Source organism: Urocitellus parryii, chromosome 15 (assembly GCF_045843805.1).
Source record: "Urocitellus parryii isolate mUroPar1 chromosome 15, mUroPar1.hap1, whole genome shotgun sequence".
NCBI lineage: Eukaryota > Metazoa > Chordata > Mammalia > Rodentia > Sciuridae > Urocitellus > Urocitellus parryii.
The window spans coordinates 8,304,739-8,319,779 of record NC_135545.1 but is presented as its reverse complement, the minus strand read 5'-3'; the positions used below and the strand labels follow the sequence as shown (position 1 = coordinate 8,319,779).

The 15,041-nt window shown below is 42.0% G+C and overlaps 2 pseudogenes; one reads left to right on the top strand and one right to left on the bottom strand.

Annotated features, from left to right (window-relative positions):
• The first annotated feature begins 1,732 nt into the window (after positions 1 to 1,732).
• On the top strand, positions 1,733 to 4,640 carry LOC144250342 (signal recognition particle receptor subunit alpha pseudogene; annotated as a pseudogene).
• Positions 3,832 to 9,023, bottom strand: LOC144250275 (protein-L-isoaspartate O-methyltransferase domain-containing protein 1 pseudogene; annotated as a pseudogene).
• Positions 9,024 to 15,041: the final 6,018 nt, after the last annotated feature.

Sequence of the window (15,041 nt, the reverse complement as noted above, 5' to 3'; positions counted from 1 at the left end):
GTTGATATATTCTATATATGTCAGTTAAGTCTAGGTTATTAATTGTGTTATTGAGTTCTATAGTTTCTTTATTCAGCTTTTGTTTGGAGGATCTGTCCAATGGTGAGAGCAGTGTGTTGAATTCACCCATAATTATTGTGTTGTGGTCTATTTGGTTCTTGAACTTGAGGAGAGTTTGTTTTATGAACGTTGCAGCACCATTATTTGGTGCATACAAATTGATAATTGTTATGTCTTCTTGGTGAATGGTTCCTTTTAACAGTATATAGTGTCCTTCTTTATCCCTTTTGATTAACTTAGGTTTGAAGTTGATTTTATTCGGTATGAGTATGGCCACTCCTGCTTGCTTCTGAGGACCATATGAATGGTATGATTTTTCCCAACCTTTCACTTTCAGCCTGTGAATGTCTTTTTCTGTCAGATGAGTCTCCTGAAAGCAGCATATTGTTGGGTCTGGAACAATACAGGGATGCCCTCTCTCACCACTTCTATTCAATATAGTTCTAGAAATACTAGCCAGAGCAATTAGACAGACAAAAGAAATTAAAGGCATAAAAATAGGAAAAGAAGAACTTAAATTATCACTATTTGTGGATGATATGATTTTATACCTTCAAGACCCAAGAGGGTCTACAAAGAAAATACTAGAGCTAATAAATGAATTCAGCAAAGAGGCAGGATATAGAATCAACACACATAAATCAAAAGCATTCCTGTATATAAGCAACAAATCTTCTGAAATGAAAATGAGGAAAACCACCTCATTCACAATATCCTCAAAAAAAAAAAAAATAAAATACTTGGGAATCAACCTAACAAAAGAGGTGAAAGATTTATACCATGAAAACTACAGAACCCTAAAAAGAGAAATTGAAGAAGATCTTAGAAGATGGAAAAATATACCCTGTTCATGGATAGGCAGAACTAACATCATCAAAATGGCGATATTACCAAAAGTTCTCTATAGGTTTAATGGAATGCCAATCAAAATCCCAACGACATTTCTTGTAGAAATAGATAAAGAAATCATGAAATTCATATGGAAAAACAAAATACCCAGAATAGCAAAAGCAATTCTAACCAGGCAGTGTGAATCAGGAGGTGTAGCGATACCAGATTTCAAACTGTACTACAGAGCAATAGTAACAAAAACAGCATGGTACTGGTACCAAAACAGGTGGGTGGACCAATGGTACAGAATAGAGGACACAGAGACTAATCCACAAAATTACAACTCTCATATATTTGATAAAGGGGCTAAAAGCATGCAATGGAGGAAGGATAGCATCTTCAACAAATGATGCTGGGAAATCTGGAAATCCATATGCAACAAAATGAAACTGAATCCCTTTCTCTCACCATGCACAAAAGTTAACTCAAAATGGATCAAGGAGCTTGATATCAAATCAGAGACTCCGCATCTGATAGAAGAAAAGGTTGGCTCCGATCTACATATTGTGGGGTCGGGCTCCAAATTCCTTAATAGGATACCCATAGCACAAGAGTTAAAAACAAGAATCAACAAATGGGACCTACTCAAACTAAAAAGTTTTTTCTCAGCAAAAGAAACAATAAGAGAGGTAAATAGGGAGCCTACATCCTGGGAACAAATCTTTACTCCTCACACTTCAGATAGAGCCCTAATATCCAGAGTATACAAAGAACTCAAAAAATTAAACAATAAGAAAACAAGGGCACAGCAGGAAGCGGCGGTGATAGCGGCCGAGTTCCCGGTGCCGGCCCCAGCTCCTCTCCAGCTGCCGCCATGCTCGTCTTCTTCACCATTTTCTCCAAGGGCGGGCTCGTGCTCTGGTGCTTCCAGGGCGTGAGCGACTCATGCACCGGGCCCGTTAACGCGTTGATTCGTTCCGTGCTGCTGCAGGAGCAGGGAGGTAACAACTCCTTCACCCATGAAGCCCTCACACTCAAGTATAAACTGGACAACCAGTTTGAGCTGGTGTTTGTGGTTGGTTTTCAGAAGATTCTAACACTGACGTATGTAGACAAATTGATAGATGATGTGCACCGGCTGTTTCGAGACAAGTACCGCACAGAGATCCAACAGCAAAGTGCTTTAAGTCTGTTGAATGGCACTTTTGATTTCCAAAATGACTTCCTGCGGCTTCTTCGCGAAGCTGAGGAGAGCAGTAAGATCCGCGCTCCCACTACCATGAAGAAATATGAAGATTCTGAAAAGGCTAAGAAAACTGTAAGGTCCATGATTGAAACACGGGGGGAAAAGCCCAAGGAAAAAGCAAAGAACAGCAAAAAAAAAAAAAGGGGGGACCAAGAAGGAAGGTTCTGATGGCCTTTTGGCTACCAGCAAAGCAGCCCCTGCAGAAAAGTCAGGTCTCTCAGTGGGGGCCGAGAATGGAGTAGAACTTTCTAAAGAGGAGCTGATATGCAGGAAGAGAGAAGAGTTCATTCAGAAGCATGGGAGGGGTATGGACAAATCCAGCAAGTCCATGAAGTCAGATGCTCCCAAAGAGAAGGGCAAAAAAGCCCCCCGGGTGTGGGAACTAGGTGGCTGTGCTAACAAGGAAGTCTTGGATCATAGCACTCCTACCACCCATGGAACTCCAGAGGCTGCCCTGTCTGAGGACATCAACTTGATTCGAGGGACTGGGCCTGGGGGGCAGCTTCAGATGATGAAGGGGCCGCTCAAAACTCCACCAAACCTAGTGCTACCAAGGGAACTCTGGGTGGCATGTTTGGGATGCTGAAGGGCCTTGTGGGTTCCAAGAGCTTGAGTCGTGAAGACATGGAATCTGTGCTGGACAAGATGCGTGATCATCTCATTGCTAAGAATGTGGCTGCAGACATTGCCGTCCAGCTCTGTGAATCTGTTGCCAACAAGTTAGAAGGGAAGGTGATGGGGACATTCAGCACGGTGACTTCCACAGTCAAGCAAGCTCTACAGGAGTCTCTGGTGCAGATTCTGCAGCCGCAGCGTCGAGTCGACATGCTCCGGGATATCATGGATGCCCAGCGTTGCCAGCGCCCTTATGTTGTCACCTTCTGTGGTGTTAATGGAGTGGGGAAGTCTGCTAATCTTGCCAAGATATCCTTCTGGCTGTTAGAGAATGGCTTCAGTGTTCTCATTGCTGCCTGTGACACATTTCGTGCTGGGGCTGTGGAGCAGCTGAGAACACATACCCGGCGTCTGACTGCCCTACATCCCCCAGAAAAGCATGGTGGCCGCACGATGGTGCAGTTGTTTGAAAAGGGCTATGGCAAGGATGCTGCTGGTATTGCCATGGAAGCCATTGCCTTTGCACGTAACCAAGGCTTTGATGTGGTACTGGTGGACACGGCTGGCCGCATGCAAGACAATGCTCCCCTGATGACTGCCCTGGCCAAACTCATTACTGTCAATACACCTGACTTGGTGCTGTTTGTGGGGGAGGCCTTAGTAGGCAATGAAGCCGTGGACCAGCTGGTCAAATTCAATAGAGCCTTGGCTGACCATTCTATGGCTCAAACACCTCGGCTCATTGATGGCATTGTCCTTACCAAATTTGACACCATTGATGACAAGGTGGGAGCTGCTAGTTCTATGACATACATCACAAGCAAACCCATCGTCTTTGTGGGCACTGGCCAGACCTACTGTGATCTCCGCAGTCTCAATGCCAAGGCTGTGGTGGCTGCCCTCGTGAAGGCTTAATGTGGCTCTTGCCTAATACCAAATTGCCGCTTTCCCCCACAAACCCCTACTCCTGTTATCAAGAATGTGCTTTAGAGTATGTGAGCAACTTGTCTTCAGTATAGTACAAAGGCAGAGTGAGGGAGCTCTAGGAGCTTGCAGCTCCTTCCAACCCCACTTCCTTGTCAGCCCAGCCTCCATCTGCAAGGAGGACCTAATCATGTTTCAGTCACTGCCCACTGACCTTCCCTTTCCCCCCTTGAGCCTCCCTCTTCCTACTCAGGCATCCCCTTCACTCTGCCTATAGACTCAGTCTCATTACAGCTTTGACCAATGGTTGGAAGACCCAACATAAGAACTTTGTGAACTAGTATGGTCATAGAGCCATCTGAGCCTAAGGAGCAGTTTGAGGTCCCAGCTTCATTAGGTTAAGAGACTCTATAGAGCCAGCTTTGGGTCTTAAACAGCACCTTCTCCTAGGATACACAGCTTTCAGGTCCCTGGTGCCAGGATGACATCCACTTCACTGTGGCAGTACGTGGCCTGTTCTTAATTGCTGCTAATTCAAAATCTGATGACCCCTATACTGTATTTTCTCCAAAGCATCACCTTGGCCAGAGTGATTTGTTACAAAATGAGTGAAAGGTGAGTCCCTGTTTCCCTCAAACACAGGGAACTGAGTTGCAGTGTTGCATTGGGCTTCTCAGCCTTCTGACTCTTCCCCTAGTCCTGGAATCCATGTGTAAGCCTTGCATGTTCCCCTTCCTGGGAGAAAAGCAATTATCAGAAGGGTATCCGTTGCCCCCTGCCCAGCCCAACCCTTCACCTCCTGAGCAGGTCCTGGCTTCTTTTTCATCCCTGTCTTCTACAGTGCCTGGTAGACAAGTGCTACTTTGAAGAAAACAAACCTCTTGTTAAGACTTGTCCTGTAGCTTGGTATTACAGATGTGCTATTAGTGCAATAAGGTGAAGGCTGTCTGCCTAGAGAAATACATAATTTATATAAGAAAATAAATTTCATAAATAAAAAAGAAGAAAACAAATAACCCAATCAACAAATGGGCCAAGGACCTGAACAGACACTTCTCAGAGGAGGACATACAGTCAATCAACAAGTACATGAAAAAATGCTCACCATCTCTAGCAGTCAGGGAAATGCAAATCAAAACCACCCTAAGATACCATCTCACTCCAGTAAGATTGGAAGCCATTATGAAGTCAAACAACAACAAGTGCTGGCGAGGACGTGGGGAAAAGGGTACACTTGTACATTGCTGGTGGGACTGCAAATTGGTGCGACCAATATGGAAAGCAGTATGGAGATTCCTGGGAAAGCTGGATTTGGGACCACCATTTGACCCAGCTATTGCCTTTCTTGGACTATTCCCTGAAGAACTTAGGGATACTGCTACATCGACGTTCATAGCAGCACAATTCACAGTACCTAGACTGTGGAACAAACCCAGATGCCCTTCAATAGATGAATGGATTAAAAAAGTGGCATTTATACACAATGGAGTATTACTCAGCACTAAAAAATGACAAAATCATGGCATTTGCAGGGAAGTGGATGGCATTAATTCGGATTATGCTAAGTGAAGCTAGCCAATCCCTAAAAAACAAATGCAAAATGTCTTCTTTGATATAAGGAGAGCAACTAAGAACAGAGCAGAGAGGAAGAGCATGAGAAAAAGATTAACTTTAAACAGGGATGAGAGGTGGGAGGGAATGGGAGAGAGAAGGGAAATTGCATGGAAATGGAAGGAGACCCTCATTGTTACATATAAGAGGATGTGAGGGAAAGGAAAAACGAAACAAAACAAAACAAGGGATAGAAATGAATTACAGTAGATGGGGTAGAGAGAGAAGATGGGAGGGGAGGGGAGGGGAGGGCGGATAGTAGGGGATAGGAAAGGTAGCAGGATACATTAGTCACTAGTATGGCAATATGTAAAAACGTGGATGTGTAACCGATGTGATACTGCAAACTGCATACGGGGTAAAAATGGGAGTTCATAACCCACTTGAATCTAATGCATGAAATATAATATGTCAAGAGCTTTGTAATGTTTTGAACAACTAATTAAAAAAAAGACAAAAGAGCTACCTTTTATAAAAGGGGAAACTCTTTCCTGAGTTTTGTTTCATTACAGGATTGCCAAGAAATTCTCGAGAGTTATGGCAATCACGTGACCCTGTGAGCGCTCAGTAGTTATGGAGTGGTGACATGTGTCTAAAGCACTGTGCACACTTAATAGGTGTCGCCAGTTGCATCATCCCACCAATCCCATGAGTTCAATGAGGAAGTGTGGACACCACCCAGGCGACAGAGTAAAATGGTGAGCTTTCTGATGGTTAGTGGAGCATTGTGGTGACACATCATAGGTGGCTTCATTTTTTTTTTTGATGCTTAATTATATGTGATTTTTTATTTAAAATGACTTTCCAAGTCTTCCAATGATTCAACAGGCTTTGTTTCAATTTTATTATCTCAAACAGCTAGAAATCAATACGCGCTTTGTATTTTATTGTAATCACTATGTATGCTATTTTAATTTTTTTATTAATATCAGAACCACGTGTATCAACCAGTAAGCCATACAGATTTAAATTAGCTTCTCAGTAGTTATGGTATCATTGCCAGAATCTTGGGATTTCGCTAATGCTGAATACTATTTCAAGCCCTTTCTCCAACTAGCTATATAACTAGCAAAACATGCCACCACTCTAGGCCTACTTTCTTATTTGCAAAATCAAATGCCTCAATTCGATGACATCTAATGTTTTATCTATCTATAAAATTCCATGATATTCCCCATTACATTCATTTACTTCTATTTCATCTTCATTTGCTACTTCTCTACTGATAAAAGCATAATTTTCTATAATCAAGTAAATATGAGTTCATTAAAAACACAAACCCAAAATATTCTTATTCCAATATATTTGCATAATAGATAAGAAGGCTCTCACTTGAATTTTCATATTTTATTTCTACCTCTTTATTTAAAGTCAAAGATAAAATCATACCTGTAAAATAAATGCATTTAAGAACACAAAAGATACAGTTCAATGGCAAAAAAAAAAAAATAAGCAGTGATCATGAAAATCTACTATATATTTTGCTAAGGTCAACAGAATGAAAGACAATATGAAAATGTCCATCTTCAAATATATCCTTAACAAAAATTTTACTAAATGGGTAAGAGCATCAACAACAAAAAAAAAATGTGTATTTTTACGCATCTGGCACCAGCTCAAATAACAAGAATTTTTTTAAAAAATGGGAGCGGGGAATCAGACAAGATGAAAACTCCTCCTAGGTTTTCTAGATAAAAATATGTGGGTACCAGGAATTCATGATTAAACTTCTGAAACAACTCAAGAATTAAATGAATATTTGTAACAGATAACAAAAGCATAAAACTGATTTTTTTCTTAGAAATGAGATGGGGAATTTCTTAATAAAAGTTTAATAATTATCTAAGAAAAAATTTAGAGTCCCCCATTCCATTTCCCAGCCATGAGGGTAAATTTTCTTTCACATTACTAAAATGATTGGGGGCAATTTCGTGTCTAGATCATTTCAAACAATTGCTTGTTATTGTCTTTGTGGTTCTGAGCACAGAACCCAGGGCTTCACACATGCTAGTCAAGGGGTCCACCACTGAGTTAGGTGCCCACTCCAAACAAGTGTTTTAGATATGTGGAATTACTAGAGCTGAGATTTTTGAAACAATATTTGAATCTTAGTAAAGAGATAACAGTCTTTCACTATACAATGATTTGAGTTTCCATAAGAAAATCTGAGCAACTGTTTTAATATGATGCTGGTGGTAATAAATGGTAATTTCAAATTTTTCCCATTAAAAAATGCATGATCCATGTTAACACTATGTAGTAAATATATTACATTGTACATTTTATTTTTTTTTTTTTTTTAACTTTAGAATAGTTTGTTTTTTTTTCCCACTCTTTTTTTTTTTTTTATTGGTCGTTCATAACATTACATAGTTCATAATACATCATATTACACAGTTTGATTCACGTGGATTATGAACTCCCCCTTTTACCCCATATACAAATTGCTGTATCATATCAGTTTCCCTTCCATTGCTTGACATATTGCCTTTCTAGTGTCTGATGTATTCTGCTGTCTGTCCTATTCTCTACTGTCCCCCCTCCCCTCCCCTCCCCTCCCCTCCCCTTTTCTTTCTCTACCCCTTCTACTGTAAATCATTTCTTCCATTTGTATTATCTTGTCTTGCCCCTCCTTTCCTCTTATATGACATTTTGTATAACCCTGAGGATCGCCTTCCATTTCCATGCAATTTCCCTTCTCACTCCCTTTCCCTCCCACCTCTCTGTTTCATCAGAGTGAATCATAGTGGGAAAAAAAAAATATAACTTGTTTCTTTTCCTCTTAGGTGGAGCCCTTTGAGGAATCCCCTTGGCCTGCATCTCATCATTTATGAAATTTCTAAGTGTGCGCCGAATGTAAAGACGAGCCAAGTCCTGTAGATTCCTGACAGCACAGGGAGGGAGTCCCACAGAGTCTGGTTCGCCATTATCATTCTTACTCGGTTGTACAAGTGGAGCAAATGAAACAGCAAGAATATTTTTACTTTCCCAAGTATTTTGTCCAGTTCCCATAATCTGTGTTAACTGATCCTCTATAGGCATAAGTAGTATGCCTCCAACTTTTAGTGATATTTTCATGTAATTTTCACGGTCTTTCTGAACTCCAGCTCCACAATAAATTCGATCATCCTGATGACTGTCAGATGCTATCTGGAGGCAATTACCAACCACAAATGCAGGTTCACAGAACTCAGATTTATCAAAGCTATCACTATTTTTGATTTAAGCTCTCCAGTTTTTCCTTGGCATATTCCACCACATCTGAATGAAGCTCAATCCCATGATTTATTCCAAAAGGACCTAAAATTAAGCCCACCATTGTACTTAAATATCCAGTTCCACTTCCCAGGTTAAGAAAAGATAATCCTGGTTGAAGTTTCAATGCTTCCATAACTTCAGAATAAATGCAAGGTGCTGACAAGTGTATGTTTCCATGCTTCCAGGCTAAGTCTTTGTCAGCATCGTCTCTGTAGCCTTCCAAATAGTAATCTCCACAATCAATTGCTCTGAAGGCTTGCTCCACTCTTTCAGTACGGATATACTGAGCTTCTTTAAGGTTATCAATTAAGTCATCATTATCTTCCCCAGCACTCACAGCTCCTCCCATGATAATATTCAAATCAAATCATAAATTTAAAAATGTAATAAGATCAGTAGAAATGGTTTCCAATAATGTAGTGTGGTTTGTTTTCTTTTTAATACTGCACTTGATTTCCAAAAATAAACTGATCCTGTGGCGCGGGAGCCAGGCACTAGGACTCTGCAAGCTCCCAGTCCGCCGGCCGCCACCACCACCACCAGCCGCAGCCACCGCCACCACTGGGGGAGGGGCGGGGCCCGGACCTGCACCAGGGCATCCAGACTGTCCCAGCCTCCAGTACCCCCAGAGAGTTGGGCATGCGGAAAGCTCTCAGGTGGCTTCATTTTGACACAATCATGCACGTGAAATGCCAGATTCATGGGACCCCAATAGAACTCCAGGAACTGAATACAATGCAATCCCACAAGAGTCTTTATTGCAAGCTCGAGCCTGGAATCACACAGTTCCCGACACAACAGTCCCATGGAGTGAGCCCCCGTCCTTTGTTCAGTGAGATTTTACAGCATTTGGGGGCTATTCTATGCATCACAACATCACACAGCAAATCATTCCATACCATGGGAAACTCAAACAACAACTCTTAACATTGATTAGCACATTCACTGGCGGGAACAAGTTGGGTAGGGTTGATGGGTTAGTACAACAGGGGGATTCCTTTGAACTGATTGGTTTAAGCCACAATAGTGGATGTGCTAAACTACATGGTTTCCCAACATGTTATCAACCCCCACAAACCATTGGGGGTCACCTGGCATCCCAGGTATGTTCCCTGTCTCATGCTGATTGGTGGTTGCTAGGGGGTTGCTATGGGTCCTCATCTACCCTAAATGAGTCAGGGACACCTGGCGCCTCAGACCTCTCCTATTATTTAGAGACCAACAACTCAGCAGGGTGGGTATGTGCCTAGAAAGGCTCTTTGGGTTTCTCCAAGGATAAGGGTCACGTCGCCTTCCTTGGACAGGGTTTTGGAGGTAGAGGCTGGTTTTTCAAAAATGGAGTCACATTAGTTCCTCACATGCATGGAATATAATTTGATCCACTTCCGTCCCCAGTGGCTGTGATGTTCCTCCCCCACTTTTCCCTCCTCTATCCACTACTATTTATGCACTTATGCTTTATAGAGATGCATTGAGGTGGAGCCCACTGTGCTGTATTTATAATGCACACTGCATGAATTTGTCCACTCTACTCTCCATTTTCTCATCTCTGGTCCCTCCTGCCCCCTCATCTTCTTCTTATTCTCCACTGATATTCCCTCTATCTTTATGATACCAGAGCACCTGCCACACATACACTTCTCAACTCTACTTTGATCTTGGTTCTCCATATGAGCCAAAACTTTTCACCCTTCACTTTCTCAGTTGTCTGATTTCACTCAGCATGACATTCTCCAGTTCCATCTAATTCCTGGAAATGCCATAATTTCATCTTTTGTTATGATTTAGTAATACTCCTCTGTGTGTATACACCACATTTCCTTAACCTGTTTACCTGTTGATGGGTACCTGAGCTAGTTCCAAAACTGGGTTCTTGTGAGTTCTGCTGGTGTGTACGTTGATGTGGCTGCATCACTACAGTATTCTGACTTTAGAGATGGATAAATGCCAAGGAGTGGGATTGCTGGGTCACATGGGGGTTCCATTCCTAGTCTTCGGGGGAATCTCCATAGTTCTTTCCTGAGTGGTTGTACTAAGTTGCAGTTCCACCCACAAAGTGTGAGTGTGCCCTTTCCCCACATCCTCCCCAGCATTTATTATTTGTGTTCTTGATGACTGTCTTTCTGAGCAGAGTGAGATGAAATCTCAATGTCATTTTGGTTTCCATTTCTGAGATTGCTAGGGATGCTTAACATTTTTTTATATATGTGTTGTCCATTTATATTTGCTCTTCTCACAAGTGACTTTTCAGTTATTTTGGTAAAATGGTTACTCTATTAAAGTGAGTCCCTGTGTCAGGATTGTAGTGACACTAATATATATTTTCTCTGAAGCACTGTCCAAAATGTGTCACCAGGTGTGACCCAGTCATGCTCTCTGCTGGATCGCACAGTGTCACCCAAGCCCATTCTCAGTTCTGAACTTCAGTCCATGCACTGTCCTAGACCAGGGCTATGACTGAGGGACAGTAGAGTCCAGCACCCTCTGACCTACTGTGATCTATGCATTGCAGTACCCTGTTCCTGGTGATAACCAAGTTCCTGTTGTATAAATGGAGAACACTGGGTGATCCCTGAGACAGTGCTGTGCTCACCACAGTTATCCCCAGTGCCCTCAAGTGCCTGCTGTGTAAGGTCTGCAGTTCTCCCTGGTGGCATGGGAGACTCTGACTGTATGGCTACAATCTGTTCTTCCTGTCTAGTCCCTTTGTTGGGACTCTCCAAACATGTCACCCAGGAGTTTCCTCAGGAACATGATGAAGTAGATGCCTATACTTCATCTTAATAGAAAATTCACACAGAGTGGGCCAAAGAACTACAGTAAGACCAGAAACTTTATAACTGCTATGAAAATCAGAGGGTCAAGTCTCCAACATAGAGTCACAGGCTTCCTCCATAAGACTCCTAAAATTTAGGAAATAAAACAAGAAATTAGCAAATGGAAAGACATTAAATTAAAAGTTCTGCACAGCAATGGAAGCAAGTATGTGAAGAAAGATGCTAAATTATGGGAGAGAATCTTCAACAGCTACCCTTCTGACAGAACATAGAAATAACTTAAAGAAAGTCATCTCCAAAAACCCAAATACACCAGACAATAAGTGGGCAAATGAATTAAACAGACATCTTCCAAAAGAAGAAATACAGATGGTCAACAAATGTGTCAAAAAATGTTCAATATCCTTAGCAATCAGGAAAATGTAAATCAAAACTGCAAATAGATTTTATCTCACTCTAATTAGAAAGTCAAGAGTGAAGTGTAATAATAAATTTGGTGAGGGCACAGGAGAAAGGAGCACCTTTGCACTGTTGATGGAATTATAACTCAGCACAAGGACTATGGAGCTAGGAATGGAGATTCTTCAGCATTAAGAATAAAGCCATCATATGCCCCAGCTCTGTCACAGCTTGGTATTTACTCAAAAGAATTCCAGTCAGCATAGTAAACACCAGTACATGCACAACCTGGTTATGCCAGTGACACAATAACCAAGTTAAGGGAAACAACTTGTCAAATGATGAGAGGATACAAAATGTGGTATATATACACCAGGAAGCTTTATTCAGCCATAAAGAATTACAAAATTATGTCATTTTTCAGTCAAATGAATTCAACGAAGAACATCTTGTTTTGTGAAATAAATAAGACTCAGAAGGTCAAGGGTTGTACATTTTATCTCATATGCAGAAGCTGGAAAGAAAAAAGGAAATAGATGAGACAGTGGAGTCTTAAAAATAAACCAGAAGAGGGAAGAAGGAGGGAAGGGGAAGGGGGAGGGGGTGTCCAGCAGTGAAACAGACCTGATTATGCTGTGTGCATGTGTGTACCACCACGAACCCAGCTGTTCCTTTGTACTTCATGCACCAATAACATAGTAATGTAAAAAGGAAACAGAATCTTACTGAAGGTCATCACCCCACCAAGTGGCAGAGCTGCACTTGGTTCCCGTCTTCCATAAGAAACAATGAATCACAGCTCAGTGAAAACTGCCATTGATTCTCCCAAGGATGGAGGGAGCAGTGGGTCAGTTTTTATCTCAAACAAAAGTGAAGATGTTGTTCCCAGTTTGCATTTAGAACACAGTTCAGTGAAGCTGTCAATCCAGTGGAGACATGTGAGCATCATCCTCAGGTAGACCAAGGTGCCAATCCTGGAGATCCTTCTGTGCTACTGGGCACCTTATCTAAATGCCCCCATTTTATCTGTCACAAGGGATGTTTGATACCCATGTTTCATAGATGGACAGCATTGAATGAATGTAGGTACTCAACATTGATGGGTGTGTGTTGATTTTTCTGTGATGTTCTTGGGAACTACCTCAGGGCGTCATGTGAGGTAGGTAAGAGCTCTACCCCTGCATGACATCCCAAGCACTGAGTATTCTGTATTTTGAGATGGAGTCTTAAAAACTTCCCAGAGTGACCTCTAAAATACAATCCACCTGCCTCAGTCATATAGTAGCTAGGGCCCAGGCCTGAACCCCAAAATCTGGTTGAGTAATTATTGACTTTGAGGGTCGAACAACTGAACATATAACAAACAGGAATTCCTGAAACTCCGTGTATTTGAACTTTTGAGTGGACCTTCCTCTCAAATTTCCTCCAGAGCTGAGGAGAAGCCACCCTCATGCAACCCGCGTGGCCTTCCTGCCACTCCTCACACAGCCTGAATGTGTCTCCATTTCAGGTCACTTACATGTTGGCTCTTCTGCCACAAGTGTTCCTGAAAGATGGCAGATCCCTCTCTCCCTCTCTCCATTCCTCATGTCTTAGGAAAGCCCTGTCACCGGCTCTGAATGGCCCTTCATATCACTATCTAAAATGGCGACTCTGACGACTCCGTGTCTCCCCTCACAGAAATGTATTAATCCACACTGGGGGTCTCTGCCTGAATCCACACTCTACATTTGATCCGACCTACATTTCTGTGAATGTGGGGTTATTATCTTTCTCCTCATCAGCACTGCATACTCTAGGATGGGGGGACTTGGCTTTAACAATCCACCTCCAGTCAGACAAGACACTCCCTGAAAATGGGCACATGACCAGTGGCCAATGGCTGAGTTCACAGGCCAGGCCTTCCTGAGAGATTTGGTGTGAGGAACTTGGGACTCTATGTGGAGAGAGCATTCAGGCCCAAACAGAGCAGCTGGGGAGCTGTGAAGAAGAATGACTGTTGCTGCCCTGAGCCTAGTGCCCCTGACCTGCTCTGTGATCCTCATAAGTAATGTCTGATGTTCACGCCTACCAGAGAGTAGGGGAGAATGATGTCCAATGTCTTTTCTGTGGCTAACCTTCATGACCATGTGTTTTCACCAGTTAGTTCTTCCCATTAGAACTTCTGGATCTGAAGACTTGAGAGCCAAGGTTAGGCCTTGCTGGAAATGATGCTGGAGATGTCCAGTTGCCCAGCTCTGCTGCACTGATAACAGTGTGAACAGCCTTGTTGGTGGGCTGTGGGATAACCCTTACCAATGCCTTTGTGTTCATAGATTGGGGGTGGGATTTACAACTTGATCATGAAAAATCATAACTAAAATACACTTATTGTGTTTAGATTATGTTTGGTTTGACAGAAAACCCTGGGACTCTGTCAGGGTGAGCTTGAACATTGATGTGGCTTGTCACTATCTTATGTACATTTCAAGTCTTTTGAGTATAGACTGAGGAGTAAGTGCAGGAGACAAATACTATATATGACCTCCAATATAGTGAATGGTACAGTGAACTAAAAGCAGATAGGGGTAGAGTTTATTTGAACTTTACCTTCATTACAAGCTTATGGAGAAAATTTTCATAACACCTACCAGGGCCAATGAGAGAACAGTCCAGTTCAGTTTTAAATGTATCCTAGGAAAACTCATACCTTTGTTTGTGTCACTCTTCCCAAATAGTGCTTTAAATATGGGGAAACTGGTCAGGGGGAAACCCAGGGTCACTTATAGGAGAAGAGGACACTGTGTCCCAAGTCTCAGTCAATTCCTAGCCACTCATTACACCTCAGCTCAGGTAAAACCATGGGGTAAATGTGAGTGGAAAAGAGAGCTCAGAATATATCCTTCCTTTCACCATTGATGTAAGTTTTAAAAGTCCCAGACAGAGCAATTGTTATTTATGATGTGAACACCACCAGGAAGGAGAATAAACTAGTCTGGAAATTACACTCCTCCAGATCCTCATCACAACCCAGTCTGGAGATGCATGTAAAGGAAACGAACCTAAGTGTGGCTACATTTTATTTCTTGTTTTAAAAATGAGACACAATTGTGGGTGATATTCATCTTACATTGGTAGACTTCTGTCTGTTTAAAATTATACATGACTTTTTAAATGCTGGGATGTGACAAAGTGAATAGGGAAATTCCAGTCATTTTTATAAGCAAGTGATGAGAGAACCAAAATAAAGGCTCCAGAATGAAGAAACAGGTTTTAAATTCTGTCAGAGCATTGTAGGTACACATGGGAGTTGGGTTCATGCAGAGAAACCCACCCATGTG